General features: G+C 41.3%; 1 protein-coding gene and 1 long non-coding RNA gene across 3 annotated transcripts in view; one reads left to right on the forward strand and one right to left on the reverse strand.

The window, feature by feature from the left end:
• The window catches only part of LOC101907729 (uncharacterized), a 48,827-nt gene extending 30,125 nt beyond the window's left edge, over nt 1–18,702 (reverse strand). The window contains exon 1 of the long non-coding RNA XR_804827.4: nt 18,093–18,702. This is a non-coding gene — a long non-coding RNA (uncharacterized lncRNA). The remainder of the gene's footprint in view (nt 1–18,092) is intronic.
• Nucleotides 18,703–18,719: 17 nt separating this feature from the next.
• Nucleotides 18,720–27,417, forward strand: part of ACVR1 (activin A receptor type 1) — a 131,105-nt gene continuing 122,407 nt past the window's right edge. Inside the window, exon 1 of one of the 2 annotated variants that reach the window (XM_024999277.2) lies at nt 18,720–19,017. The gene's annotated coding sequence lies outside the window, so the exon portion shown is untranslated. The remainder of the gene's footprint in view (nt 19,018–27,417) is intronic. The other variant, XM_024999281.2, reaches the window with a different exon arrangement.

Raw genomic sequence — 27,417 nt, forward strand, 5'->3', positions numbered from 1 at the left:
CCTAAAGCTGTCTCAGAAGCCATTGCTGCATTTGTGCACCTGGCTCTGTGTGCTGAGAGAGGGAAAGTAGCTAGAAATTAATCACTCAGATTTAGAATTATCGTTGGCCCTGTTTTTTAGGAAGTAGTTCTGGAACTTCAGTGTGCTTAAGAATCACCAGCATTTTTATTTAAAATAACTTAGAGATGTTGAAACTATAGTCTGAGGTGGGCCCAGGAAACTGCATTTTAATATCCCTCCCTGCTCATAGGGCTTTTGATCTAGGTAATTTATGAACTACCCTGGGAAGGAAAACTGTATTCTATGGTATGAAGACTTCACACACTTACTCTACTAAGGTGGGCCTAGTGGCAGAGGAAGTCCCTGCAGGACTTAATAACGCAGGTATTTACAACATGAAGATTTGCTTGTAGATAATGTCTGTTTCACCTGAATCACCATGTGATTCAAATCATTTGAACCATGTTAACTTTATAATTATTTTCAACGTAGATTCTCAGGGATTCTTAGTCATGTATATGTGTGTGTATACACACACACACATACACACACATTCTTATTATCTTTATACTGAATTCAAAGAAGAGAGAGAGAACATGTTCCATGCTTTTTGATCATCACAGTAATAATAGTTGCCATTATGGAGCACGGGTCCTGTGCCAGACATTTATATATATTACCTTGAATACAAACACCCTCAGCAGTAAGTCATGTTAGCTGTTTTATAGATGATGGACCCCAGGCTCAGAGAAGGTAACTTCCTGAGGTGTCACAGCTAGTACCTGACAGACCTGCCATTTGAAACCAGAGCAGCTGCCTTGCCCTTGAAATATTTAGTGAACGCATAAGCGCCATGTAAGCGCTGACAAATACTTGTTGGAAGGCCACACCATGCATGTGAACTAGCATGTCTTTCTGGAGGAAGCATTCCTAGACAGAGGGAAGCCCTGAATGTGACTTTGAAAAATGCTGAGGCATCGCTTGATATAAAAAGGCAGGATAAAGCTGATTCTCAGTTAACATTTGGAAACTTGGGGGTACAGCTCACTGTTTTCCCGCCTGGCCTCTGGATTTATTTCTCCTTTGTTGGCTGTGCTGCTGCTCTGCTCTTTATTCGTATTTTCAAGGAAACACAAGTAAAGCGACTGTTCTTTCATTGCACTCCCTTCCTGCAGTCAGCCTGCTCCTCCAAGCACCATGGGCTGGTTCCATACGCAGCGTGTCGTGTGGAAGGGCTGGTGGCAGCTGCAAGTTGGTGTGTGACACATTGAGTAGTCATATTTCTCTTCTCTGTGGCCCTCCAAAGCCCTTTCCAACATAACTTTTCCCCATCTGTTCTCGTTTGCACTGCATAATAGGGGACAGGTTTTGGAACTTGGGATTCAAAAAAACATTAAGAGAAAATAAAAATGAGATGGAATTTGAGTAGAAAGAAACTCACTGGCTCCTCCCTCCCCCTCCTCAGTTACTGGGATCATTACCAGAGTATTAAATTGATCAAGGTTTTCCTCTAGTTGATTCTCTTTATGTGGTAGTGGGGAAATATGGGAGCATTTGAAAATCTCTTTAAGCTGTCTGCATAGCAATGAGATAGACAGCATGGCCGAGTCATTAGCAGATACAGCATCGCCTAGTACCTGACTTAAAGTTTTCCCCCATTTGCTTAGAATCTCTAATAAGTTGCGTTAATTGCCTCATGCTCCCCTATAAAATGGAATGCTCGATGTGAATTTTAGAATACTTAGAGACAGTTTTCTAAAATGCCCTAAGCCCACCTCTGAGCATGCAATAAATGATTTTGGCAATGATACAAACATCTTTAAATTTTAAAAGTAATAAATTTCGTCTAACATACACTAGGAAAAGAACTGCAAATGGCACAATATACCCATGATTTCACAGATATTTTTGCACAGGATGAGTCTAAACTAGGCGTTTAAGTTTAAAAAGTGAACAAATTTAAAGAAGAATATTCAGCAAGTAATAATAAAAATGAATACAGCAAAACATGCAAGTTTAGCAGCTTAGGAAGCAACCATAGCAGAGCAGTGGTCTTTTAATTCTTTATCTTAGGAAAATCTTTATTGTGTAGGCCTCAAGTTCCCAATGTTGGATGAATCACAAAATCATCATCAGTCTAGCAGGGCCTTCTAATCCTTTTGAGATCAGCCTTCTTTGAGAATCTGATTAAAGTTATGTATTTCCCCTGAAAATGCATATTACCATATACAAACATACTTCTGCATATAATTTCTGGGTTTTCAGAACCACTCAGGGTCTATCTGTGGAATCTTGCAGATTGGGGGAACATAAATTCAAGGTTGTGTCCACTTAATCATTCTCTGCTTCCTTAAATTCACAGGTCAGTTGAGCCTTTAAGCTACACCTTCTATATATCTGCAAGGAACACCATTTCCTTCACTGCCTGCCCAGGGCAAAGCCACCCAGCCTGCTGCCTACAATCATGTAGATAGTAAGGAAACTATCCTCTCTCTTCCCTCTCTCCCCACTTTTTAAAAATAATAAAAAGTGCAAAAAAGTTCCGTGGCTGACACTTCTGTTGCTTGTCCCAAGTCAGACCAATTAGTGTCCTATTTTCCATCAGAACTTGAAAAGAGAGGTGCATGATATGAAGCTCAGGAAAGGGTCCTTATTTGTTAATTCTGCAGAGAAGAGTGCCAGGTGCAGAGAGGTGATCTATAAGTGCTTTTGATGGTATTGAACCCTTCAGCAAACTCCTTCAAAGCTGAAGATGCTCTGTTTCAGTAAATTATTCTCATAACCCATTTCCACCCTCTTCCCCAAATACGCAGTCATTTGTGAGAAAGCCAGTGGTAGTATTGCTAAGAATAATGGTGACCACCTGCACTGAATGAATGTATCCCAGGCACTGTACCTCCTCCACTGCAGGCTGTATGTTCCTTCACTTCATATCTTCAGCTCCCTCATGAGGCAGGTAGTATTATCTTCTCATTGTGCAGATAAGGAAACTGAGGTTATAGAGTCAGAAAGTGCTAGAACCAGTAATCAGAACCAGGACCACCTCACACCAGACCTAGCAATTTTTGTCCTCTAAACGCTGAACTTTTTCCTTTTCAAAGAAGTGAAACATATTACCCTGTCCCTGTCTTTCTGTTGTTTCCTTTTTCCTCCATCCTGCTATCTCCAATAATTTTTGTCCAATTATACTAGCCAATACAGATGTATTATCTCTCCTTCTTTTTAAACTCAAATGGTAGCATATGATCCAATTGCCTTTTTTTCCTCCCAATTATCACTATGTTGAAGAGCTCAGTTCATAGCAATACATGAAGAATTTCCTTATTATTATTATTTTTGATGATTTCAAGTTCTTTTTCTACTCCCACATATGTATTTTATCTTCTCTAAAATGTTTAGCAAAAAGAATAACATAAGGCTTACACTCAATTTCACTGTTTACATATAGAGAATTTCTCCTGTTTTCACCTACTTTGCTTAGAGCTCCCCCTGCAGATGGTGACTGCAGCCATGAAATTAAAAGACGCTTACTCCTTGGAAGGAAAGTTATGACCAACCTAGATAGCATATTCAAAAGCAGAGACATTACTTTGCCAACAAAAGTCTGTCTAGTCAAGGCTATGGTTTTTCCTGTGGTCATGTATGGATGTGAGAGTTGGACTGTGAAGAAGGCTGAGCACCGAAGAATTGATGCTTTTGAACTGTGGTGTTGGAAAAGACTCTTGAGAGTCGCTTGGACTGATTGCAAGGAGATCCAACCAGTCCATTCCGAAGGTGATCAGCCCTGGGATTTCTTTGGAAGGAATGATGCTAAAGCTGAAACTCCAGTACTTTGGCCACCTCATGCGAAGAGTTGACTCATTGGAAAAGACTCTGATGCTGGGAGGGATTGGGGGCAGGAGGAGAAGGGGACGACAGAGGATGAGATGGCTGGATGGCATCACTGACTCGATGGACGTGAGTCTGAGTGAACTCCAGGAGTTGGTGATGGACAGGGAGGGCTGGCGTGCTGCGATTCATGAGGTCGCAAAGAGTTGGGCACAACTGAGCGACTGAATTGAACTAACTTCCGAAAGAAGTTCAGAGTATACAGTTTAAGGACTGACTCTCAGCAAATTAGTACCTGTGGAACCACTCAACCAGCAGATGGTTGATCTCTGGGCCATTTGCCCCTAAGCCTTTCTCTAGAATTTCCAGTAGCATCTTCTTCCTCCCTATCCTTAACCACCCCTCCCCTCAGTCCACTGTCAGGCATGCCCACGGCAAAGCCCCCTGACTTTAACCAATTCCATCTTTGCTGCCACTCTATTTCTTCTTCACATTTCTTTGGAAGGTTAATGGCTGGAAATCTAATATAGCCCCTTTTTAGAAAGTGGTAAATTCTCTTGGAATAATAGAAACCAGCCTTGAAAGAGCTCTTGAATTCATCAGCATTTTCAATGAATTCAAAACCCCAAAGAAGTAATAATATGCATAAAAATTCAAGATGGTAGAGTGAGCAGTGACCAAAACATGATAAATTAATATGGATACTGTAACGTTTAAGTATGAGCCATATAAAATATCTCAAGGATAAACAGAAGCACCCTCCCTCCATCTCTCTTCTTCACAAATCCACATCCTTTCTCTTCTTTTAAATTGTTTTTAGATATTAGTTATGTAGAAAAGAAGAAGCAGCAGGAGCAGAAGAGCCAGAACTGCTCCTCTTCATAGTAATAAGGCTTTGTCTTCACAGGAACTCAAGTTCAGTTCAGAAACTTTCAAACGTGGTTTTAAAGGCTTTTTGTGAGTCAACTGTTCGTGAATCACACAAAAGTGGCCCTTATTAATAAGCATATTCTCTTCATTATAAAGAAATGAAAGCCTGAGAATAATTCGCCAAATGTTTAAAGAGAAAACAAAAAACAATGTGGTAAACATATCAGGATGTGATGAGCTGTCTAGGTAATTGGCTGTTTCTGTGCACCTGGTTCCAAAGACAATATTTAATGTATAATCTGTTTCATTTTGCTTGGGGGAGTAAGTGTAACCCTACCCCCTGGATCACATCTGCATTAAAATTAGGGGAGGCAGTCTTGTTTCAGTGAGTGGAAATTTATGCACATGAGTTGTCTTTTACATGGAGACAGCAATTATACCCCTAGAAATGCAGTCTGTGGGAGAAAATGACATATTCAAAGCTGGGGAACAAAAGCCTAATGCGAAGGGGACATTAACAAGGTTGGGAACCCCTTCCCAACAATTAACACGATCATTTACAAAATCTGCAATCTATAAAATTATTTTAAAAACATGTTTTTCAAACAATGTGTTTTTCTCCTTCCTTCTCAGAAAAAAAGAAAGAAAGAAAAACATATTCAGCAGCAACCATGAATATTCTACTGTAACAAATATTTTTAAATCACTTCAGATATACTTAAGAACTGAAATAAACTCCAGAGAGTGGTAGATGACCCCTGTTTAACAGCCTTATGAAGATGGAGGGGAAAATGTGGCCAAGAATTCTTCATTTTTATGTGAGGAAGTTGTGGTGTTTGAAAGTAACAATTCCTAATCAGAGTTCTTGAACGCAGGAAGACTGCAAACAGCATATGCAAATAAAAGTCTTTATTAGCTAAAACTGGTTAAAAAAAATGATTTGTTGGTTGACTTGTTAAAAAGGACAAAGCTGGAGCCATTAAAATGGATTTAAGTTTTGTTTCTTCTCTCCATCTTCTCTGGAGACTCTAAGAAAGGGATGAAAGAAGATGTGTTTTTGGCCTTCATTTCCCTGTGCCCTCTCTACCTTCATGCTTCCTGAGAACATATAAACTACCAATGATCATGTTTTACTTCATGTACTGATTGTATCACCAGTAGAAAAATCTAAGTCCTGCTTAACTAAAATAAGTTTCCATAAATCAATTTGTTTTTGACATTTTCTAAGTTTTAATGCCTGATCTTAATTTTTGGTGCATTTTATTATTGTTTGAATAACTTTGTTTCAGATTCAAAGCACTTATACTTTTTATTAGTCTGCTATGAGTTTCTATTTTATTTGGAATTTTTGAAAACTTAAGTCTTTCAGTGAGTTTTGGTATATTTTCAGAAAGTAACATTTATAGAGTAACTACAATGGACCAGGCATTGGGGAAACACAAGCTGCAAATTCTAAATCCTGACTAACTTTTGGGAAATAGTAGGAATTTTAAATGTAAATAATCCCAAAAGAAATAAAGCTTAAAATGTTCTTAGTATGTTCTGAACCACTAGAACATTAAAGTCATAGATATTGTAAAACAGCATAACAACATTATGTATGGGAAAAGGGCATGATAGGATGGGGTTAGGAGCTCTGAATTCTGCTCTATATTGATTAACTACCTCTTTGCGGGAGACTCACTCAAATTCTTTAAGCCTCTATTTCTCCTCCAGTTAAAAAGTAAAATGGAAGTGGAACCTAGTCACCTGGTTTCATCAACAAATCAGTGGCATCAACTTCACTTACCACCATGACCAACAATAACAAACCTGGGTGAGGGTGGGGTATGGTTCAGTTCAGTTCACTTCAGTCGCTCAGTTCAGTTCAGTTCAGTCGCTCAGTCGTGTCCGACTCTTTGCCACCCCATGAATTGCAGCACGCCAGGCCTCCCTGTCCATCACCAGCTCCCGGAGTTCACTCAAACTCACGTCCATTGAGTTGGTGATGCCATCCAGCCAACTCATCCTCTGTCATCCCCTTCTCCTCCTGCCCCCAATCCCTCCCAGCACCAGAGTCTTTTGCAATGAGTCAACTCTTCGCATGAGGTGGCCAAAGTACTGGAGTTTCAGCTTTGGAATCATTCGTTCCAAAGAAATCCCAGGGCTGATCGCCTTCAGAATGGACTGGTTGGATCTCCTTGCAGTCCAAGGGACTCTCAAGAGTCTTCCCCAACACACACAGTTCAAAAGCATCAATTCTTCGGTGCTCAGCCTTCTTCACAGTCCAACTCTCACATCCATACATGACCACAGGAAAAACCATAGCCTTGACTAGACGGACCTTTGTTGGCAAAGTAATGTCTCTGCTTTTGAATATGCTATCTAGGTTGGTCATAACTTTCCTTCCAAGGAGTAAGCGTCTTTTAATTTCATGGCTGCAGTCACCATCTGCAGTGATTTTGGAGCCCCCCCAAAATAAAGTCAGACACTGTTTCCACTGTTTCCCCATTTATTTCCCATGAAGTGATGGGATCGGATGCCATGATCTTCATTTTCTGAATGTTGAGCTTTAAGCCAACTTTTTCACTCTCCACTTCCATTTTCATCAAGAGGCTTTTTAGTTCCTCTTCACTTTCTGCCATAAGGGTGGTGTCATCTGCATATCATATTCAGTCACTCAGTCATGTCTGACTCTTTGGGACCCCATGTACTGCAGCACACCAGGCCTCCCTGTCCATCACCAACTCCCGGAGTCCACCCAAACCCATTTCCATTGAGTCGGTGATGCCATCCAACCATCTCATCCTCTGTGGTCCCCTTCTCCTCCTGCCCTCAATCTTTCCCAGCATCAGGGTCTTTTCAAATGAGTCAGGTCTTCAAATCAGGTGGCCAAAGTATTCGAGTTTCAGCTTCAACATCGGTCCTTCCAATGAACACTCAGGACTGATCTCCTTCAGGATGGACTGATTGGATCTCCTTACAGTCCAAGGGACTTTCAAGAGTCTTCTCCAACACCATAGTTCAAAAGCATCAATTCTTCAGTGCTCAGCTTTCTTTATAGTCCAACTCTCACATCCATATATCAGAGTGGGGTATGGAGGGAGGATTAAATGATCTCAAAATTAAAAGACTTAATAATAGGCCAAATAACTAAATGATATAAGCAGGCATTGTCTGGATCATGATTTGATGAAAGACTTTTCTGAGAAAATCTAGGCAATCAGAATCTGAAAGTAGTCATTAATTTTGTTAGGTGTGATAGTTGCCTTATGGTTGGGTAAAAAAATGTCCCTATGTATTAGAGATACTTGCTTAAAAAGTAGGAATAGAATGATATGACAGCTGAAGTTTACTTCTGAATAATACTTCTTTCCCTTGCCCACCAAAAAAAGGGTGTGTAAGGGGGCATGGGAAATAAATGAATCAAGTCTGGCCTCATCTTGATGGTTGCTTAACCAGGCAATAGGTTTATGGGGTTTGTTATTCTATTTTTTTCTTTTATGTTTGAAAGTTTTCTTTAAAAAGAAACTATAGCATCATGAAATCCTAAAAAAAAAAAAAAATTGAAAAACAACAAGAAAAGATAAGTGGAGGCTGTACTACATTTTTCTAAACTCTTTTCAAAATAGAAGACTCCATCATTCTGTTTCAAAGGCTAATCAATGATCACTGTAAAAATAATAAAGTGGTTTTTGTTTTGATTTTAAAAAACAAATAGTACCTATTAATAACTAGGGCTGTGTTCTGAGTATTAAATTTACTGGTGCCTAATACATAAAACTGAAAATTAAGTAGAAGCAGACAGTTCACAGTAGAAGACCTTCTGATGAACATTTGATTTGTCAACAAATCTTTGTTTGATTTGCCAACAGGGAACCCCAACCTTTACCAGCAATAGAGTAAGCTTTTCTAAATTGAAAGCTCATCTCAGCTCTTTGAGAGGTTGTATGGAATAGCCTTTGCTGTGTGTTCATTCAGATCAATAAATTGCCTTTTTCCTCTCTCTTTACCAAATGGGTTATGTGACCATTTTCTATCCAGGAATAATCATTGTCATCAATATCTTTTCCTTGCTGCTTATGTGTTTCTTTTCCTTTCCAAGTTATACTGATGAGTATAACGTCTTTAGCTGCTGAAGAGTGATAGGTTTACTTTTTTCACTCCACATTGGATCTCTAGGTTAGAAACTGGAGGATTTGGTAACCTTTTGTACTCTGTGGTGAAGCACTTGGGGGAATTGAGTCATAGTTAAAACTTCAGACTGTTAATTAACACAACACTGTGAATCAACGATAAGTCAATAGGAAAAGTTAATATCAAACACAAAAAATTCAGACTGTTCGCTGGCTTAAAAACTCATGGTTGTCAAAAAGAAAAATGGAGTGAGCCTTAAGTGCATTCCACATACCCTAGTATACTTGGCAAAGTGTTGATGTTACCTTTTATAAGGGTGGGTGAACTTGACTCAACGTAACTTACCTGGCTACTTAGAAAAATCTTAGCTTATTAAAATAGTTTTTATATTACTAGTAGTAAATAAGGTATTATTTGTGGAGCTTTAGAATGAAATTGGTGAACTGTTTCATCAAACTGCAAGGAACTTCACAGACTGCCCCTCATTCTTAGTTATTTCTTTAGTAAAATAGAAAGGAAGAGTCCCTTTAAAGAAAAGCAGCCAGTCCCACTGAAAAAATCTGGGAAATAATAAGTGGAAACCAAGTTAATCTTTAAAACTTGTTTATAGGTTGGAATTTCTACCTGGTCAGTGCTCAATAGGAAAGGAAAATAGAAAGCTCTTTATATTCTCATCAATAAAAATAACACTAACATTCCAATGGAAAAATAGGTAAAGGGCATTAAATAAAAAGAAAATTGAAAAAATACAGTTGATATATTTATGAGCAAGGTACAACCTCATTAGCAATTAAAAGAATGCAAATTAAAACCTAGAAGTTTTTAAATTCCCAAATTGGCAAGGATAATAGAGGGTATGGTGACAAAGACACCAACAGGTGTGGTAAGATGGACTCATGGTCTTAAATCACTCAAAAACCACTCTCAGAGAGTATCTCCTGACCTGAGAAAATGCTCGGATATAACTGAGTAAGAGTAAACCATGTTATTTCCTTGTAATAGATAAATATGCACAGAAAAGACCAAGAGAACATTATCCGAAATATTATATCTATTTTATATTAGAAATAGTACAATTAAGTGATTTCTTCTTATTTGAAAATTTTTTTTCTTTCTATTTCCTCTGTATATTTTCACAGTGAATATTGCATTGTTTTATTTTGGTTTCAAATAGATGTATTTTTATTATAACAGTACCAGTTACTTCAAAATTTTTAGGAAATACAACATAAGAATAAAAAATGTAAATAAGGACAGCTAATGTGCTCAGGGTATCTTTTGGAGATAATGAAAATGTTTTAAAATTGATTGTAGTGATAGGTGTAAAAATCTGCGAATATACTAAAAACCATTGAATTGTACACTCACATGGGTTAAATGGGTTAACTGTATGGTATGTGTATAGTATGGTATAAATATAGAGGTATAAATGTATGGTATTTATACCTCATAAACTTGCTGCCTGCATTGCCAAGATTACCACTGACAGCATCTTATTAAAGCATGGCCTTCCAAACTCATTTCTGTGCTCATACATATCTGCTTAAAGATTAAATCAGATCTTACCATGCATATCACTTAAAAAGCACTTTTAACTGCAACAAGTATTACTTTATAATCAAGAAGTATAAAGGGACCTAAAGATGATTAGGACAACCAAGTTCTGAATCCAGCCTTACTTTAAGGAGCTGAGACCTTGAGGAATCACATGACTTTTTGGTAACAAACTTTTTCCTTATAAAAGGCAGAGCTGAGACTAGATGAGATTTTCGGTCCCTTCCAATTTTAGACTTCTGTGAGTCTTTGCTTACTTGAAGAGGAGAACAAAAACAGTACTAAAAGTGGTTGAAACGACTTCTTTGTAATAGCAAAGACTATTTATCAGTGGGAACTGGTATTATTGGTTTGGTGATAAAACAAAGGACAGAAGAGTGTATAGCATGCTATGATCTGTGTTAAAGCAAAAGAGAGCACGTGTAGTTTTGCTATGTTTACAGAGTTTCTGTATTAAGAGGGTGGGTGACTGGGAAACTGGTGATTCTGAAATTTGCATTTCCTTATACAATATATCCTTTTGTACTTGCATACTTTGTATCTTTTTTTTAAAAAACAAAATAATTATTAGGGGAAAAATCTTGTCAACAAAGGATCATAGATGTCTTGGGTGGAATGATTAATGACCTTAAGCAAACTTGTCACTCACTCCTTTGCTTAAACCCCTTTAATCAGGGACTTCCCTGGTGGTCCAGTGGCTACGACTCTGTGCTCCCAAAGCAGGGGGACCTAAGTTCGATCCCTGGTCAGGGAGGTAGACCCCACATGCTGCAGATAGACCTGGTGCAGTCAAATAAATAAAAATATTAAAAAAAAAAAAAAACAAAAAAAAACAACCCTTTAATCACTTCATTACTTCCCTGGCTTGATTTTGGGATACCTGCAAGAATGGGCCAGTCCTCTATGGTCACTTCAGGATATTCTCCTTTCATTCCAGTCCCAATGGCCTTTGGACAGTTCCTAGAGAATCTTAAGCGCTTCATTCTCAAAATGTCAAACACAGCATCAGCAACTTCACATATTAAGCTTCTTAGTAATTCTAACTTGAGTTGTGGAATTTTGAAACCGAGAAACCTCTGAAATGCAACTCACCCCTCACGTTTACTCTGGAGGAGAAGCTAGATTCTGAAATCTAGAAGTTACCTGCCTAAGGTCACACAGCTAGTCCTCCGCTATATGTAATTAACCTTAGCAGCTGATCTCTGGAGTTTCATTAAACAAAAGTAGGTTAATAAAAAGGAAGCCTTTGGATTTTAGAAATTGGTAGAGTGGGGCTATACTAGGACTTGGAAAATTAATTTGATTTCTTATTCATGACAATGTCTTCATGATGCCAATGTTCAGAGGGACCAGTCAGGCAAAGGGATGTTCCTTAAAAATGAAAAGCCACTGTAATGCTGAATTCTACCAAGAGCTACACAGTTATGTTCAAAATATACCGTTTAATTGGAGGAAGAAATTAATTTGGTTGTCCTGAGGGCATTTATCCATGGAAGTAGTTTTTAAAAATCCAAATCTCCACAATGTAGCTAAATTAACTGTAGTTAAGGGAATTAGATATCCTAAAGGAAATCAGTCTTGAATGTTCATCAGAAGGACTGATGCTGAAGCTGAAGCTCCAATACTTTGGCCACGTGATGAGAAGAACTGACTCCTTGGAAAAGACCCTGATGCTAGGAAAGACTGAAGGCAGGAGGAGAAGGGGACGACAGAGGATGAGATGGCTGGATGGCATCACCGACCTGATGGACATGAGTTTGAGCAAACTCCGGGAGTTGGTGATGGACAGGGAAGCCTGGCGTGCTGCAGTCCATGGGGTCTCAAAGAGTCGGACACGACTGAGCGACTGAACTGGCTGAAGGGAACTAGAAACTCAAGCAGCTTCAGAATGTGAGCAAGACCAAGAACAGGGCTGATGGCTGATAGCCCTTGATGGCCCTCAAGGTTGTAAGGAAATGAGTCACAAGGAGACTGAGATGCAAGCAAAGAATGAGATAAGGCTCTGAGATCTCTGAGAAATTCTCTTCGGAAAGAAATGGACCTACTAGCAGAGCACAAAAATGCCTAATTTGAATTCTATTCTCTAATTCCTAACTCCCACTTCACACATACAAGTCCACATATACTCCTCACCAGTTAGGTTTGTCCCATGACTGTCAGACCCTTTAAAAATATAGGCATTTCTATTTTTATAATGATTATTTCTGTTTATGAAATATAGAAAAGTTAGAATACACAGACATGTGTAAAAAAGAAAATAAGTCGACCCTATCCATGATTCAAAGCTATTATTACACATCTGAAAAAATTGTCTTCTGGTCTTTCATCTTAGTGTATATGTGAGTGTGAGGGATTCATGTGTTTATAATATCATGGGATTGGAATACTATCTTTGTATCCTATTTTTTCAACTTATGCTTTATTTTTTGCATTTCCAAAATTAATAGATGATGATCATTCTTTTATATAAATCTTTGTGTGATTGATGAGTATTTTCATAGAATAAATTCCTGAAACGGGATTAAAGTATCTGGGTATAAATATTTTTAAGGTGTTTGATACACATCAATTATCTTCAAGAAACTGTTTTCCAGTTTACACTCTCCATAGCAACTAAATGTCCTTTATAAAGTCAATCTTACCACTAGAGAATATGCTCAATTGCTAACAAATTGTATAAAACATTTTATCTTAGTTTTATTTGCATTGCTGCTACTGCTAAGTCGCTTCAGTCATGTCCGACTCCGTGCGACCCCATAGACGGCAGCCCACCAGGCTCCCCCGTCCCTGGGATTCTTCAGGCAAGAACACTGGAGTGGGTTGCCATTTCCTTCTCCAGTGCATGAAAGTGAAAAGTGAAAGTGAAGTCGCTCAGTTGTGTCTGACTCTTAGTGACCCCATGGATGGCAGCCCACCAGGCTCCTCCGTTCATGGGATTTTCCAGGCAAGAGTACTGGAGTGGGGTGCCATTGCCTTCTTCCATCTCAATTTTTAGAGTGAACTTTTTTCCTAATATTCATATGTAAAATTTTATTTTTCCTTATCTAGTATGACATTTACTCAACTTTCTATTAAAAGGTACATTTTGTTAATTTTCAAGTTTTTTTAATATATTAAAGAATTTAGATATTTTTAATTTTTAAATATATTAATTTTTAAATTTTAATTTTAAATTTAATTTTTAAAATATATTTATTAAAAAAATTTTTTTAATATATTAAAGAGTTTAGACTTCCTTGATGGTCCAGTGGTTAAGAATTCAGCTGCCAGTGCCCCAGGACAACTAAGTTTGTGGGCCACAGCTACTGAGCCTGTGCTCTGCAACAGAAGCCACCGCAATGAGAAGCCCGTTTACAGCAACTAGAGAGCAGGCCCCACTCGCCACAACGAGGCAAAGCCTGCAAGCAACAGCCAAGACTCAGAGCAGCCAGAACACACCAAAAAACACATTTTAATCCTTTTGAGTGTATGTTGTAGGTAGCTTAACTGCTTGGCTCCCCCATGGTTTTATTTTGTTTGGTTATTCCCTAAAACATTTTAGGGGAAAAATTTTACATAGTCAAGCCAACCAATCTTTCTTATTTTTATTTATTTATTATTATTATTTTTCAACCAATCTTTTAAATTTCTTCCATAGCTTTTATTTAGAAAGTCCTTTCCGGGAATTTCCTAGTGGTCTAGCAGTTAAGATTTGGTGCTTTCACTGCCATGGGCCTGGGTTGGATCCCTGGGCTGGTATCCTGCAAGCCCTATGCTGCGGCCAAAAAAAAAACAGTCCTATCTCCATCCAAAGGTATCTATCTATATTTGCTCTGAGTTAATTTATAATTTAAAAAGTAAGCTTTTTTATTTCTTCTGGAAATATTTTCAGGAATAGTGTGAGAGGACGCAATAACAGGATTTTGTCCAAGTGCCTCGACACCGTTTAATGAATAATCTTTCTTTCTGCAACGGTTTGGTAGTGCCTCTTTTATCATATGGTTGGCTCATAGCTGAGCACTGGTTGCTTGTAACCTGCTGTGCCCGGAGTGACTGGATGAACTTTCCTAAATGGGAAGTGGCTATAGCTCCCACAGCTCTTTGAATATGGTGGATGGTCAATAAAGTCTTGTAAGAAATGTACAGTTAATGAGTCATTCATACACCTGTCAAAGTTTAATTGGAAGATAAACAAGTATCTGTCCTGATGGGTTAAATGTTTACCGTTTGAGGAAAAGGGTGCCAGTAATGACAGGATTTTTAGTGACCCTTTCAGGTTAAGATTTCCTTTCCACCCCTTACTATTCTGATCCAGTCATTTCAATCTTTGGAACATAATACTGGTTAACTGGTTTCTTATGGGCCTCAGGATTAGGACTAAATTCCAGATCTCAGGGTCTTTGAATTTATCATTCTCTAGGAATAGTAAAGATGCAGTTTGGTCAGCATTTCTCACACTTGAGTAATGTATGGACACATTTAAGAGGAAAACAGTTCCACAGACCTTCACAGATCTTAAATAAGTTTTATAAAATTTCATTTAAATAAACTACATGAAAGGTACATAGCGAAAAATGGTAGTGGAATCATGGTTGCATGACAGACATAAGATCCAGAATATGCATATTAATTACTTTAATATGACATCAATTTAAAAAAAATTATAACTGAAGCAAAAGAACAAAGTTCATAGACAACTTGGAGATCCGCTAAGAATATGTGTCCCAGTTCCAGTTTACCAAAACAAAATTGGAGAATCGCTATGCCATAAACCACATCCAGTCCTCAAACGTTGCCTTTTTTCTAAGCTATTATGCCTACCTAGCTTTCAATGCTCAACTTAAATGTAAACAACCACCAAACTAGATGTAAACTAATCTCCATATGCTTGTAACTGTTACACAGCTGTAAAGTCCAAACTAAGTATGAACAAAACTGTAAAACCAATGCTTGAAATCACTTTATTTAATGAGACAGATGATATTGTCTTGCTGAACAAAAATGTCTACTCACATTGTAAACCCAGTACTATTGCCTGCTGGAAGCAGGGATTTTTTTAGGGGGGGGGGCGGGTTCTACATGTCCAAACCAAATGAACAGACTTATTAGAATTTGTTTATTCATTCCTTCAACCATTAATCTTTTTCTTTCAGAAACTTCTGGAAATTGAACTTCAGCACATCAATCCATCATGATTCTCATTAACACCAGCTCAAACATCCCACCAATATACTTCTAAAGAATTTGCTTCTGAAAGTTGATATAAATAACTAAGCTGATTTTTGCTTTATAGGTTTTAATAAGACATGTTCCTTCATACCATTATGAAAGGAAAACTCACTTGGAGCCAAAAAGTAATGGCTTCAAGATGAGAGAAAAATCACTCAATGGAATTACATAGTTATTTTAAATGAAATCATTTCTAAAAATTTACAATTTATAGTCTATATTACTTACACTCTGCAGAATTTTGTGTAATAAATTCCCCCAATTTTAAAGGAAAATATTGTACACGACTCTTAGGTTGCTCAAGACTGTTTCCTAATAGTTTTTGAAAGCTGTTGACTTTTAGAAATGAACATGTTGATCTGGGCGTAAAGGAGGAGGATATGCAGAAAACAGAAGAGTTGCCAATTCACAATGCAGCAGGCAATTAATTAACAAGAGTTGTGCTCCTTGAAACATACGATGGAGGAGATCTGGAAATCTTAGACCAACAGAAGATGTATTTCCTCCAAGTTACTTTACTGGTGTGATTTTCCACCAGTTAAATCAGTGGATTAGATGTTGGAGTAAGCTATGGTTCTCAATGGACAGTGATTTCACCTCCCTGTACCCTCCCAGGACATTAGGAAATGGCAACCCACTCCAGTATTCTTGCCTGGAAAATCCCATGGAAGAAGGAGCCTGCGGGCTACAGTACCTGGGGTCTTAAAGAGTCAGAGACGACTGAGTGTCTGAGCCCACACAGAGCACAATAGACATTTTTGGTTGTCATGGCTGTGGAGGGAGTCCTATTTACCTCTAATGGATAGAGGTCAACGGTGCTGTAAAACCTCTTACCCTGCACAGGACAGCACCCCACAATAATTATCCAGCCAAAGCCAAAGATGTCTACAGCACCAACACTGAGAAAGCCTGGATTAAGATATCCAAGCCAAACGACTGTATCTGGACTGTATCCTTGTGTTAGTGGGGCTTGTTTGAAGGGCTGTATCCTTGTGTATCCTCTTCTTATACACACACACACACTCTCAATCAACCTATCTATGTTACAAGGCCACAAATAACTACCCAGGATCCTCCCAGAGAGTCTCCTGGAATACAACTTAGTTTACATGAGGGTTAAGGTAGAAGGTTCTGCGTTGAGCCAGCCATACAAAAACACCACTATGAAGGAAGAGATAAAAGGAAGAGTTAAGATCATAATGGGATTCATTAGTTCATTTATTGACTTATTCAGCAAACCTTTATTGAGTACTCACATATGCCAGTCTGATAGGCATGATGATACACTGTGGGCACAACCAAGCCTGGTCCCTGCCCTTATGGACCGAGCCACCAGGGAAGCCCCTTACAGCCTACCGCATACTATAAAGAAGGTTACCTGAAGAGGTTAGTAACATGAGGACTCCCTAAACGGACCCGACTGAGAAATATTTACACAGAAGCTTCAGAAGCTCCCACATGTGTGTAATGTCATTTGAATCGTGCAACAAACCTCCTGAGACAGGTTGTACTCCCTTCTTAAAGAGGGTAAAAATGTGCCCAAGGTCACAAAGGTCTTAAGTGGCAGGGATGATGCTTCAGCCAAAGACACTGACGTCCCTGCCACACTGTTCTACAGAGGGAGGTGGGTACATACAGGCACACATGCTTGATTGACCTGGAGTTTCCTCTCCAAATTCCCACCAATTATACAGGTACAAAGCCCTTTTCCTTCTGCATCTTCTTGCTTATATTATACCTGGGGATTCTTTTCTAGGGGTTTCATGTATATTTGCCTTGTGTTTCTAATTAGATTGTAAACCCCTGACCCGCAGGGACCAGATCATCCATTTTCTTTGCAACCTTCTCCAGTACCGCAGTCACCCAGTAATGCCTGCTGCATGAATGAACCTGTAGAGATAAAAATACTTTATGGTATTACCATTTATTGCTTTCTTGCTTTTATTTGGCTTTGTAATAGGACTACATTGTAAACTTCTGGAGGGCAGAGAAAATGGCTTAGTGCTTTCCTTATACTCATCAGGCACCGTGCAAAATTTGATCCTCACATGCCTTTTTGATGCTCTGGATAATATTAGCACACTGGAGTGTTTTGTGTATCTAAGGACCGGGGTTGTCAACCTCTCTGTGTCGGGGAATGTTCCTTCCTTTCCACTGTAAGCTCCCATGGCGCCTAGGACAGGGCTAGATTACCGCAGAACACCAGCGGCCCCCGCTCCCGACGCCCTCCCCCCCTTCCCCGCCCCAAATGCATATTTTTATTCCTAAGGAGGCGGTCTGCGAAAATGGCAAGCTCTTGCATAACCCCAGACCTTGCGAGAAAATGAGCAAAGTGGAAGGGGATTTGAAGGCAGGTCAGAAATGGCCTGGGTGAGAATGCCAAGGTTTTTCCCTGTACATCCAGCCTAAGTCGGAGTCCAGCCGCGCGCCGCCCGCAGTCCCGGGCTGGGAGGCAGTCGGCCCGCCCGCCCCGCTCGCCCCCCGGGAGCTGTCCAGACGGCTCCGCCCGCGCCTACCTGGGCACTCACCCCGCCGCGCGGCCTCTCCGCCTCCCACCCCGGCCGCAGGAGCCCGTCTTGGGCCTGCCCCGCCGCCTCCCCGCCTCCGAAGAGCCCCGCAGGCGGCGCGCTCGCAGCCTCCTCCGGGCCGGCCAGACAGCCAGGGGCGCGCCAGGGGCGGCTCGGCCAGGCTCGGCGGGGCTCGGCGGGCTCGCCCCCGGCCGGGCGCCTGCAGGGGGCGCGGGAACGGCCCCGCCCCGCCGTCTTCCCTCTCCCTCCCGGCTCCCTGGATCCGCGCCGGGAGGAAATGATGTGTTGCTGCCTGGTTAATCACAGCTCCAGACACTCATTGGCCGAGCGCTCCGCAGCCACTTCCTTCTCCTCCTCCTCCCGCTCCTCCCGCTCCGGCTCCGGCTCTTTGCAGCCGCCGCCGCCGCAGCCTGCCCCTCGGCGCTGGGGGAACTTTTCTACTCTCAGTGACCGTCCCCCCGCGACTGCCCCCCGGGCCAGCCCCCATCCGGCCCGCCCCGCCCGCGGCCGTCCTCCCAGCCCGTGCCGCGGCGCCTCGGGAAGTTTATTCCGCCCGCCCTCCTCCCCTTTCCTTCTCCTCCGCCTCCTCTTCACCCCGCCTCCCCTCCCTCCCCCGGCTCTTTCCCCGGGGTGGCTGCCGCTGCCGCCGCCGCCGCCGCCGCCGCTGCTGCTGCCAGGCTGCTCTTCGGCCAGCCGCACCGGCCCCAGGGCTGGAAAGCACCCGGCCCCCCGGCACCCGCCCGCCGCTGCCGCCGCCGCCGCTCGGGGACGGCCGCCGGCCCTCAGCCCCGCGGAGTTCCGGGCTCCCTCGCCGGCTGCACCGCCCCGCCCCGCCCCGCGCCGACCTGCAGCGCCCGGCTGGCTAGCACTCCGCCTCCCCCCGGCTCAGCCCCCCGCAGCCGCCGGACAAGAGGTGAGGGCAGGTCGCCCGCCGCGCCAGCCGGAGCCCGGGGGACCGAGGGAGGGGAGAACCTACCGGGAAAAGGGGCAGGAATTGGGGGTGGGAGGGTGGGCGTCTGCGGTGCCTCCCCCTCGCTTTCATTCCTTTCTCCCCCCAAGCCGATTCACTCTCGGTGGGGGAAGCAGCCGCGGAACAAAACTGTCTTGCTGTGGGCCTGAACTGCTGGTGGGATGTGGGAGAGGGCAGAGGCATGGAGTGGGGTGGTCTCGGGTTTGCAGTGTGTGTGCCTGTAGTGAACTCCTTCAGGGTGTGCGCCTCTGACTTGTAAATCGATCTGGCCGCCTGACCACGGGGCTCACCTTCCCAGCTGAGCTTGGTAGAGAGTCAAGGGATGGGCAAATCACCCCCACCCTCAAAATATCCGTCTCTTCCAAGAGGAATTTTCTGCTGGAGAGACAGCCAATAAACTCTGCTCAACGCCCTCCCTCCCTCCCTCCGTTCTTCCTAGCTGCAGTTTCAAAAAGCTTCAAAGCCAGGAATGTGGGATTCATCTTCCGATCCCCAGAAGGCAAATGTGGTTACAGATGTTGCACGGTACTTTGCCAAGTTTAAAGCCCTTCCTTCAACACTGTAACCAAAACAGTGAGGCCGGAGCCGTGGATGCTCTGGGGAGAGAGGTGGGCCTCTGCCGTGCTGGAAGCACTCACTTCCGTCGGGTTTTAGACTGTTTCAGCTCTGTCCAGTTTGTGCTAGATAGGTCTCCCAATCTTCCCCGACCCCCCCCCCCCCCCCCCGCCCCCCGCCTTTTTTCCCTCTGGAGTTTTGAACGCTCCTTGCATGGGAGAGAAGCTGTAGAAGAAGCTCCTTAGGGAAGAAAACATTCCACTTAGTAGCAGAAGAAAAGTCTTGGTTAAAAAGTTGAGCTTACTGTGGCTTTGGCAGAGAGGTAGGAAAGTAATTCAATGGATTTGTTAATTTCATTGGGCTTTCTTTTTTGAAGTGTGTGTGATGGAAGTTAGATCGTGAGAGAAGGGACTGATCTCATCCGCATTTTGTATATTTTTGAAAAGAGGCCTGGCATTTAAACACAGACTAGCCCAGTGGTTTTAAAGAATCCTGTTCCAGAGATGCAGACTGCTCTGACAGCCCAAGGAAAGTCGGTGGCAAAAAATAGACACCACCTCCCCTTTCCCCCCAAAAAATTCTTCCTGGAAAGGTGGTGGTAAGAAATTTCAAGAGATGGGCTGATCCAAGTGGCGGGCCTTAAATGGAAACACTATAGTATGTCCTGGCACTTGTCTCTGGAGGTGGGTGGCTGGCTGGGGGCCCGGGCTCTGGCAGCCAGCAGACGCTAGACTTGTGCTGACCTCAGACACTGGCCTCGCCCTCCAGTTTTACAGTATGCTTGAGTGTGAAACATGGATCTTCCCCATTTTACTGATGGGGACACAGGGGTCGTTCGGGAGTTATCTTAGGCCTAGATAGGATTTGGATCACCTGGCTTCTGAGACCAAACCACTTTTTTTTCGTGATTCAGTTGTTTTCTATACTGGAATTAAAAAACAGAAGTCTTTTGAGGCTGAGATGCATAGTCCTTAGGTTGATGGAATTGTGTGTTGGATAATCACATTTCTACCATCAGCCCTTGTGAAGATACTCAAAGGTGGTTAATGATGTTGAAATAAATTCTGGACAGATGAAAAAACAAAGGCCAGGATGGGTTCATTCTCTTCAGTATGGGTGAGATTTACTTGAAGTGGAGAGAGTAGTTTTAGATAAAACTTGATATAGGTAGTGGTTTTACAGCTTTTGTACCCTGGAACAGAGTGATCATTTGAATACGAATAAGTTTCTTGTTACCTCTGAGTAACTTAAAAGGATACTAAGGATGATGGAGGGTAAAGATGGAGGAGTATGCCGTGTTCCAGAATATGACGAATTAACTTCAGATGTGAGGAATTTAATTCTGTTAATAGTACTGATTGTTTTTCTAAGTAGTGATTTGCCAAATTTGTGCACCTGTCCGTGGAATGGAAAACAGTGACTGAATCGGTAAAGAGAGACTATGCCTCGTTTACTCTAGATTACACAGAACTAGTCCTGTGATGATTGTAATAGGCTTCTAGGTAAGATTGGATTGAGTAGTCCAGCCTTCTCTGGGAGGAAGGGCCGGGGCAGAAGTGGATTTGAAAAATGATCCTGCTATTCAAGGTCACAAGGTGGAGATGGAATCAATGAGGGTATACTATAATTTTAGGCAAACGAGCTGGGGCTAGGAATTGTCCTCTGTGACTGTTCGGCTGTTGGATCCCTGCCTCTTGATTTATTTTTACATGTTAGAAATTAGGGAAATATAAACTATTGGTGGTGGCAAAATCCTTTGATATGTTTTGAGTGAATTTAATGACAGATATGATGATTTGGGGAGGAGGGGACTGGATGTGTGCCAGGCAGTGTGCTCAGATCTTTACACACACTTTTTCATTATATTTTCACAACAACCATATGTTTTATTATTATTATTCCATTCCGTTACAATAAAGAATTGTGGCTTGGCAAAACTGAGTTGCCCTAAGCTGTAGAGCTCATCATGGGTGGAGTAAGGATTTGAACCAGGAGTTTGTGGGATGCTGGAACCCATGTTCTCGGCTGTTTTTGCCAGTGTTTGCCAAATTTAATTCATTTGTACACTGTCGTCATGAGTTTACCATAATTAAGTCTGTCTCGCTTAGTCTGTTAGTATTTCTCTTTAAAGCAGCAGTTTACCTAAAAAAAAAAAAAAGCCTTAAAGACACCGCTTTTTAAGAAGAAACAGTATATCACTGCTGTATTTGGAAAGCCAACTCACTTATAATGATTAGGAGATAATCCTAAAGATGCATTGACACTTAGATTGAAACTCATGTTCTGGATAATGAATTCCTGGGTGTGTGGGGTGTGTGTGCACGCGCGCGTGTGGGGGGTGTGTGTGTGTGTGTGCGCGTGCGCGCGCGCTGCAGGCACCTGGGGATATGGGTGGGGTGGAGGAGGTAGGTAGATGAGATACAGTGTTGGTTGATATTCTGGTTTTTGATTGAGTGATGGGTTCATGGGTGCTGATTTTATTTTTAGACTTTATAACCTACATACAGGATATATACTTTTTTGTAAAAAGATTAAGAAAATTAAACACATAACTATTAACATAATGATTACTTGGGGAATATTTCCCTGCACTATATAGACTTAGCTTGGTGCCTGTGAAGTAGGCACACAAGAACTGTTGGCTGATTGACGAGAACTCAAGTGATAATTTTAAAGCATACCCAAATAAGATTGTTGTCATACCCAAGTAAGATGGAGGTGAGCCCCTCTGCCCACCCCCCGCCCATTTTCTCCTGCTTCCACTCATTTCCAGTATCGTGACTAAAAGAATAGCACAGGCTGCTGTGTGGTTTCTCCTGACTGCGGTCATGGGAGAGATGGGCTGGGCTGAGGCTGGCACTTCTCAGTATCACCTTGTCTTATACATCTCGTGCTCAGGACGGGGCAAAGAATACTGTCATGAAGTGTTAAAACGCTTTCATTTTTTTAACCTGGTGGTAAGTGTGACCATTCAGACTGGGGAGTTGGTATTTAAGTTAAATCAGTGCCTGGCTAAAATGTTCACAGCCTTAAACTGGTGAGGCTGGGAAATAAAGCTGTCAAGAGATTTTAATTGGAGGCCACATAGTCTCCTGTTTTATTTTCCCAAGCAAATATTGGGCACTGTGGCTTTATTCCTGGAAATGAGGATTGAATTGGGTTTCCTGGTACAAAATGCCTTCTTTGATCTCTTGGAGTGAAAACTTGCTGTTTCTTTCTGCAGCCAACTCCAGCTCTTAGAAGAACCAAATGGAAGATTTACCTCTTCTCTTTTAGTCCTTAGCCATAGAGTGCCCTAGCTTGCCATGCTAGTTGAAGAATCAGAAGTTCTAAACCGGGATTTGTCTATTGGGAAGACCACTTATGGAAGAGCTTCCTCACGTGGGCGTGACTGGCACATCACAGCGTTTGGTTCAGATAGAAGGTAGTTTTACTTGAACTTATGCTCACAAAATTATTAAGAGGCCCAGCAGCTTCCTTTTTGAAGTTGAAATGAATGTATTTCCCTCTACCCCAATACTCAAACCAGCTGCACGACTGATCAATGTTCTTGTGCTCTTCTGTGTGTCTCTGGAAATCTGGGCTTGTTTATGTGTCTAAAGACTCTTCTGTGATCATGAGAGCTTTGTTTTCCAGAGCCACCACTACTCAGTTGTTTGATTTTTGGGTTTGAGTCTCTGACCAACATTCCAATTTGCCCATTGGAGTTGCTTCACTGTTTGCTCTGGGTATTTGACCTTTATTTCTGTGACTGGGAAAGTGACTTTAAATTTTAGCCTTTCCAGATTTTGTGGAAGTTCATGCAGCAGTTGAAGTTTGTGTTTTGGAGGATGGACTAGGTCAGAGGGACCTATTTAGCACAGATGTCCTGATGGGTTTGTAGGAGTTCAGCTCTCTGATCATAAGGCTAAGTCTTGGCTGTTTTGTCCTTTTCCACACTTTTGGGGAGAACCAAATCCTTTAGGGCTCAGAGTGCTTTCATTGCAAGCATATGCTTCCTGGATTTTACCTTCTGACATTCTTCTAGTGTTTGGCCATCTTCAGTACTCATGCTGGCATTTGACTGATCTCTTTGGGAGCAAGGACTTGAGGTTATTCATTTCTCTATTTTTAAAATTCTAAAGAATTCAGTTTCTGTCACTGAAAACTTTTCAAATCCTCTTAATGGGCTCCATGTGTCTTATTCATCTTTTGTGTATCTCTTGCACCTTATATAATACCTGGCCCAGACCACACAGTCAGTAAATCATTTTTTAATTGCTAAGAGAATGAATGGATGGTTCATTTATGAAGGGCAAAATAACCCAGTACTCTGGACAATCAGGGAGGTGGTCTCAAGAGATGATGATGCCAGACACAGGTCCTTAAATGTGAGTTTGGGAGCTGGGGACAAAAGACACTCTTAAGTAGAAGGAACTATTGTTTATATCCCTTTATTATGTATGGTATTATAACTTGTACTTAGTGATCTCAAAAGACATCTATTCTTTTCAATATATGTTTCCTTTTGGGATTGTTGTTGAGTTTCAGGATGACACTTCTTTTGAGGGGAAGAATATCTCAACTTATTTTTCCTACCCTGCAGAGCTAGGACTCCTGAAGTACTGTGTATGTGTGGGGCAGTGGGGCGTGGGGCTGGTGCTCAACATTGGTGAATTGACTCCTTGACACTGACTTTCTCCTGTTGCATTTGTTCTCAAACAGTGGACAGTGAAAATAGTGTGGCAGGCAGTACTCGTGTGAGAGGTGGATGGTGGATGACCTCTTGGGTAAATGGATGGAATCCAAAGTAAACTCCTCTTTCAGTAGGTTTTTAAGGGCTGCTTTGAGTGGGTATCCCATGTAGACCTTTTCCACTTAAATGCTTAATGGCAGGGTGCCTTGCTCATTTGTGAAAGCCAGATAGGCCTTGGTGGTCACCATGCAGTATTGAGACCATTGAAAATAAGACTGCTGTAGTTTTTGTTTCTTTTTTTTTTTTAGGTAGTTATGGAAGAATTATTGACTGAACTAAAAAGTAACCTTGAGTTTGATGAGAAATGTGCAGAGGGGATAAAGGAAGATAGGGGTGATCTTGGACAAAGCTAAATGTTAGATGTAGGGTGATACTTGGAGTTTGGAGAGCAGGGACTGAGGAAAACGTAAGAAGAAGTTGAGCAAAACTATTCCTGGTCTAGAGGAGCTAGGCTGAGGAGGTATCTTAAACCAAATTCCGAATCTTCACTACTGAAGACTGATGAGTGATGTTACACTCTGGGTGAAAATTGACTGTGCTTGCTCACTCTCTTTAAGTGATAGTTTAATGCTTATAGGCAAATATCACTAAGAGCTAGAGCTTTTGAGCTTGTAATTGATGTCAGGAACTTAAACAAGATGGAAATATATGGAGGGACCACTACAATATTGTAAAGTAATTAGCCTCCAATTAAAATAAATTAATATAAAAAAATAAATACTGTCATGTCATCTTTCTCACACATTTCCTAACAGAATGCTTTGTATGCATATAGTTGCTCAATAAATGTGTGGATAATTTGCATCAGTCTTAAAAAATACAGACTACTGAATAAATTAAACAATCAGCCTAACAACAACAACAAAAAAGAAATATATGGAGGGAAGAAAAAGTGAAGGTGGTTTTCTAAAGTGACCTTTACCTTCCTTTCTGGGAATAGGAAATGGTAAGGGAAAAATATGCCAAATGATAATTTTTAATATGCTTTTTTGAACCTGAAGAACTGAACTGTTGTGCACAACAGGTTTCAAGAACAGACATTTTCTTATTTTATGAGTATGGCCTAGTAAAAAATGGAAAATCTTAGTCCCCAGAGATTATATAAACACGCACGTTCTATTTCAATGTTTGAAAAACATTTTTGACTCTTGGTATTTCATTTTACATCCTGACCAAGTACATACACGTGCATACATGTGCATATTAAAGATAATGCTGAATTACACATTTTACAGAACAATGTTGCAGTGCCTTCTAATTTCTAATTCAATTTTTGTTACAAAATATTCTGATCTCTATCTAGTAAACTGATTTCACAACTTGCTAATGGGTTCTAACCAGCAGCTTGAAAAAACCTGTTCTAGGTATTGTGAAAATCAGCCGTAATTCGTTTATTGAATATTTGCTAATCTGGGTGAGAATTTTGTTTTTCTTCTTGTATGAGCCTTAGTCATTCTACAGATGACCCACACCCCTTTGCTCCCCCACCTTCCCCCCCGACCCCGACCCTGTTGTTCTTTTCTCTGTGTAGGGGTCTTTGATTGTTTTTCCAGATCAGGTTAAAGTGACTACTATGGATTTTGGACCAGCTTCAAGAGTGCATCATTATCTTGATCCCAACCAACATCGAAGGTGGGGCTAATTGATTTAAATTGGTGGCAGGAGCCATTTACCTCCCTGTTTATTTAGATTATATTTGAATGAAAAGGTGACTTTTCAGTAATAAGGGGACAGCAGGTAACATGCCCTAAAAGGATGAGAGAGAGGTGGGGAAGGTGACCCTGTACATTTATTGTTCAGAATGCAACACGGGATTAATAGGGGACAGCTCTTTGCATTAAAAGATGTAAGTAAGAGCATAAATCCCATGGTAGCAACCATCGTTGTTGTCATTGTCCTTATCATTAACATTTCCTTGCCTTGCTGCTGCTGCCACTTCGTCTTTTCCCCTTTCTTTGTTCTTCATTTATTAAACATTTATCAAGTTCAGTAAAAAGCCAAGTTGATCTCAAGGGGCACATGAGTAAAGGTTTGAAGAATTGCACATGTAACTATAAAGGGCAGAACTCCCAAGTATTTTGGTCACAAGATACAGAGGGATAAGGATAGACCAACTCCTTTGAGGAAGTAGCCTTGGACAGAGGTACCATTTTGATGCTATCATTTGGAGAGGTATCTCTTATGTATACGGGTAGGTTATGGAACAGGCAACATTCCCAAAGCAGGGAGTGGGGTAAGTAAATATGAGGTAGCTGGCTTTTGTTTAAGAGCCTAGTTGGAAAACACAGAAGTGTACATATTTTTAATCACTGGAATCAGACTCAGTGCCTTGAGGTATAGCTTCTTGGAGAGGCATTAAGACCTGAGACATTGCAAAGGAACAGCAGACTCTTTTCTTCCAGTTTGCACTAATTTCAGGGCCAAAGTGTCCTGAGTAGAATGGCCAGTGTTATTTAAATGATTATATTGCATACCCTGCCCCTCTCCCACTTTTTTTTTTTTGGCTAAGCAAATATGGAAATTAATAAAGTTAAAAAGCTGTTTGCAATGTGACTGGAGTACCTGAAGGTCAGCACTTTAGAAGAAAATTTAGACTGAGAGTCAAATTATGGTTTACTTTGAATGCCAGGCTGAAGGTTTTAGACTTAATTTTTAGAGAGCATCAATAACATAATAGTAGCTGTGAAGGAGGCCCTGATCAGGCTCTTTGTTTGCATTCTCTCATTCAAGGATCACACAACTCCATGCGGTTAGTTCATCTTATTATCCTCATTCTACAGAAAGAGAAACTGAGACTTAAAGGGGTGACGGAAGAAGTCTGAGTTCCCATGTCTGAGCTTTAATCCAGGCTATGCATCCCCATGTCGTCATGCTGTAGAGCATAGCTTGAAAACTGAGGGTTTCTGGGCTGAATCCACCTTGCAGTTTTGTCCTGCTTGATATTGCATTCAAAACATTTTTTTCAAATGGTTGCCAACATTTAAATAGGGGGAAATTTCGCACAAAAAAGTCCAAATTTCCACCTACTCCTGCGGAATTGTGAGCTCTGGCAG

The sequence above is a fragment of the Bos taurus genome, chromosome 2 (assembly GCF_002263795.3).
Source record: "Bos taurus isolate L1 Dominette 01449 registration number 42190680 breed Hereford chromosome 2, ARS-UCD2.0, whole genome shotgun sequence".
In the NCBI taxonomy this organism is placed as follows: Eukaryota; Metazoa; Chordata; class Mammalia; order Artiodactyla; family Bovidae; genus Bos; species Bos taurus.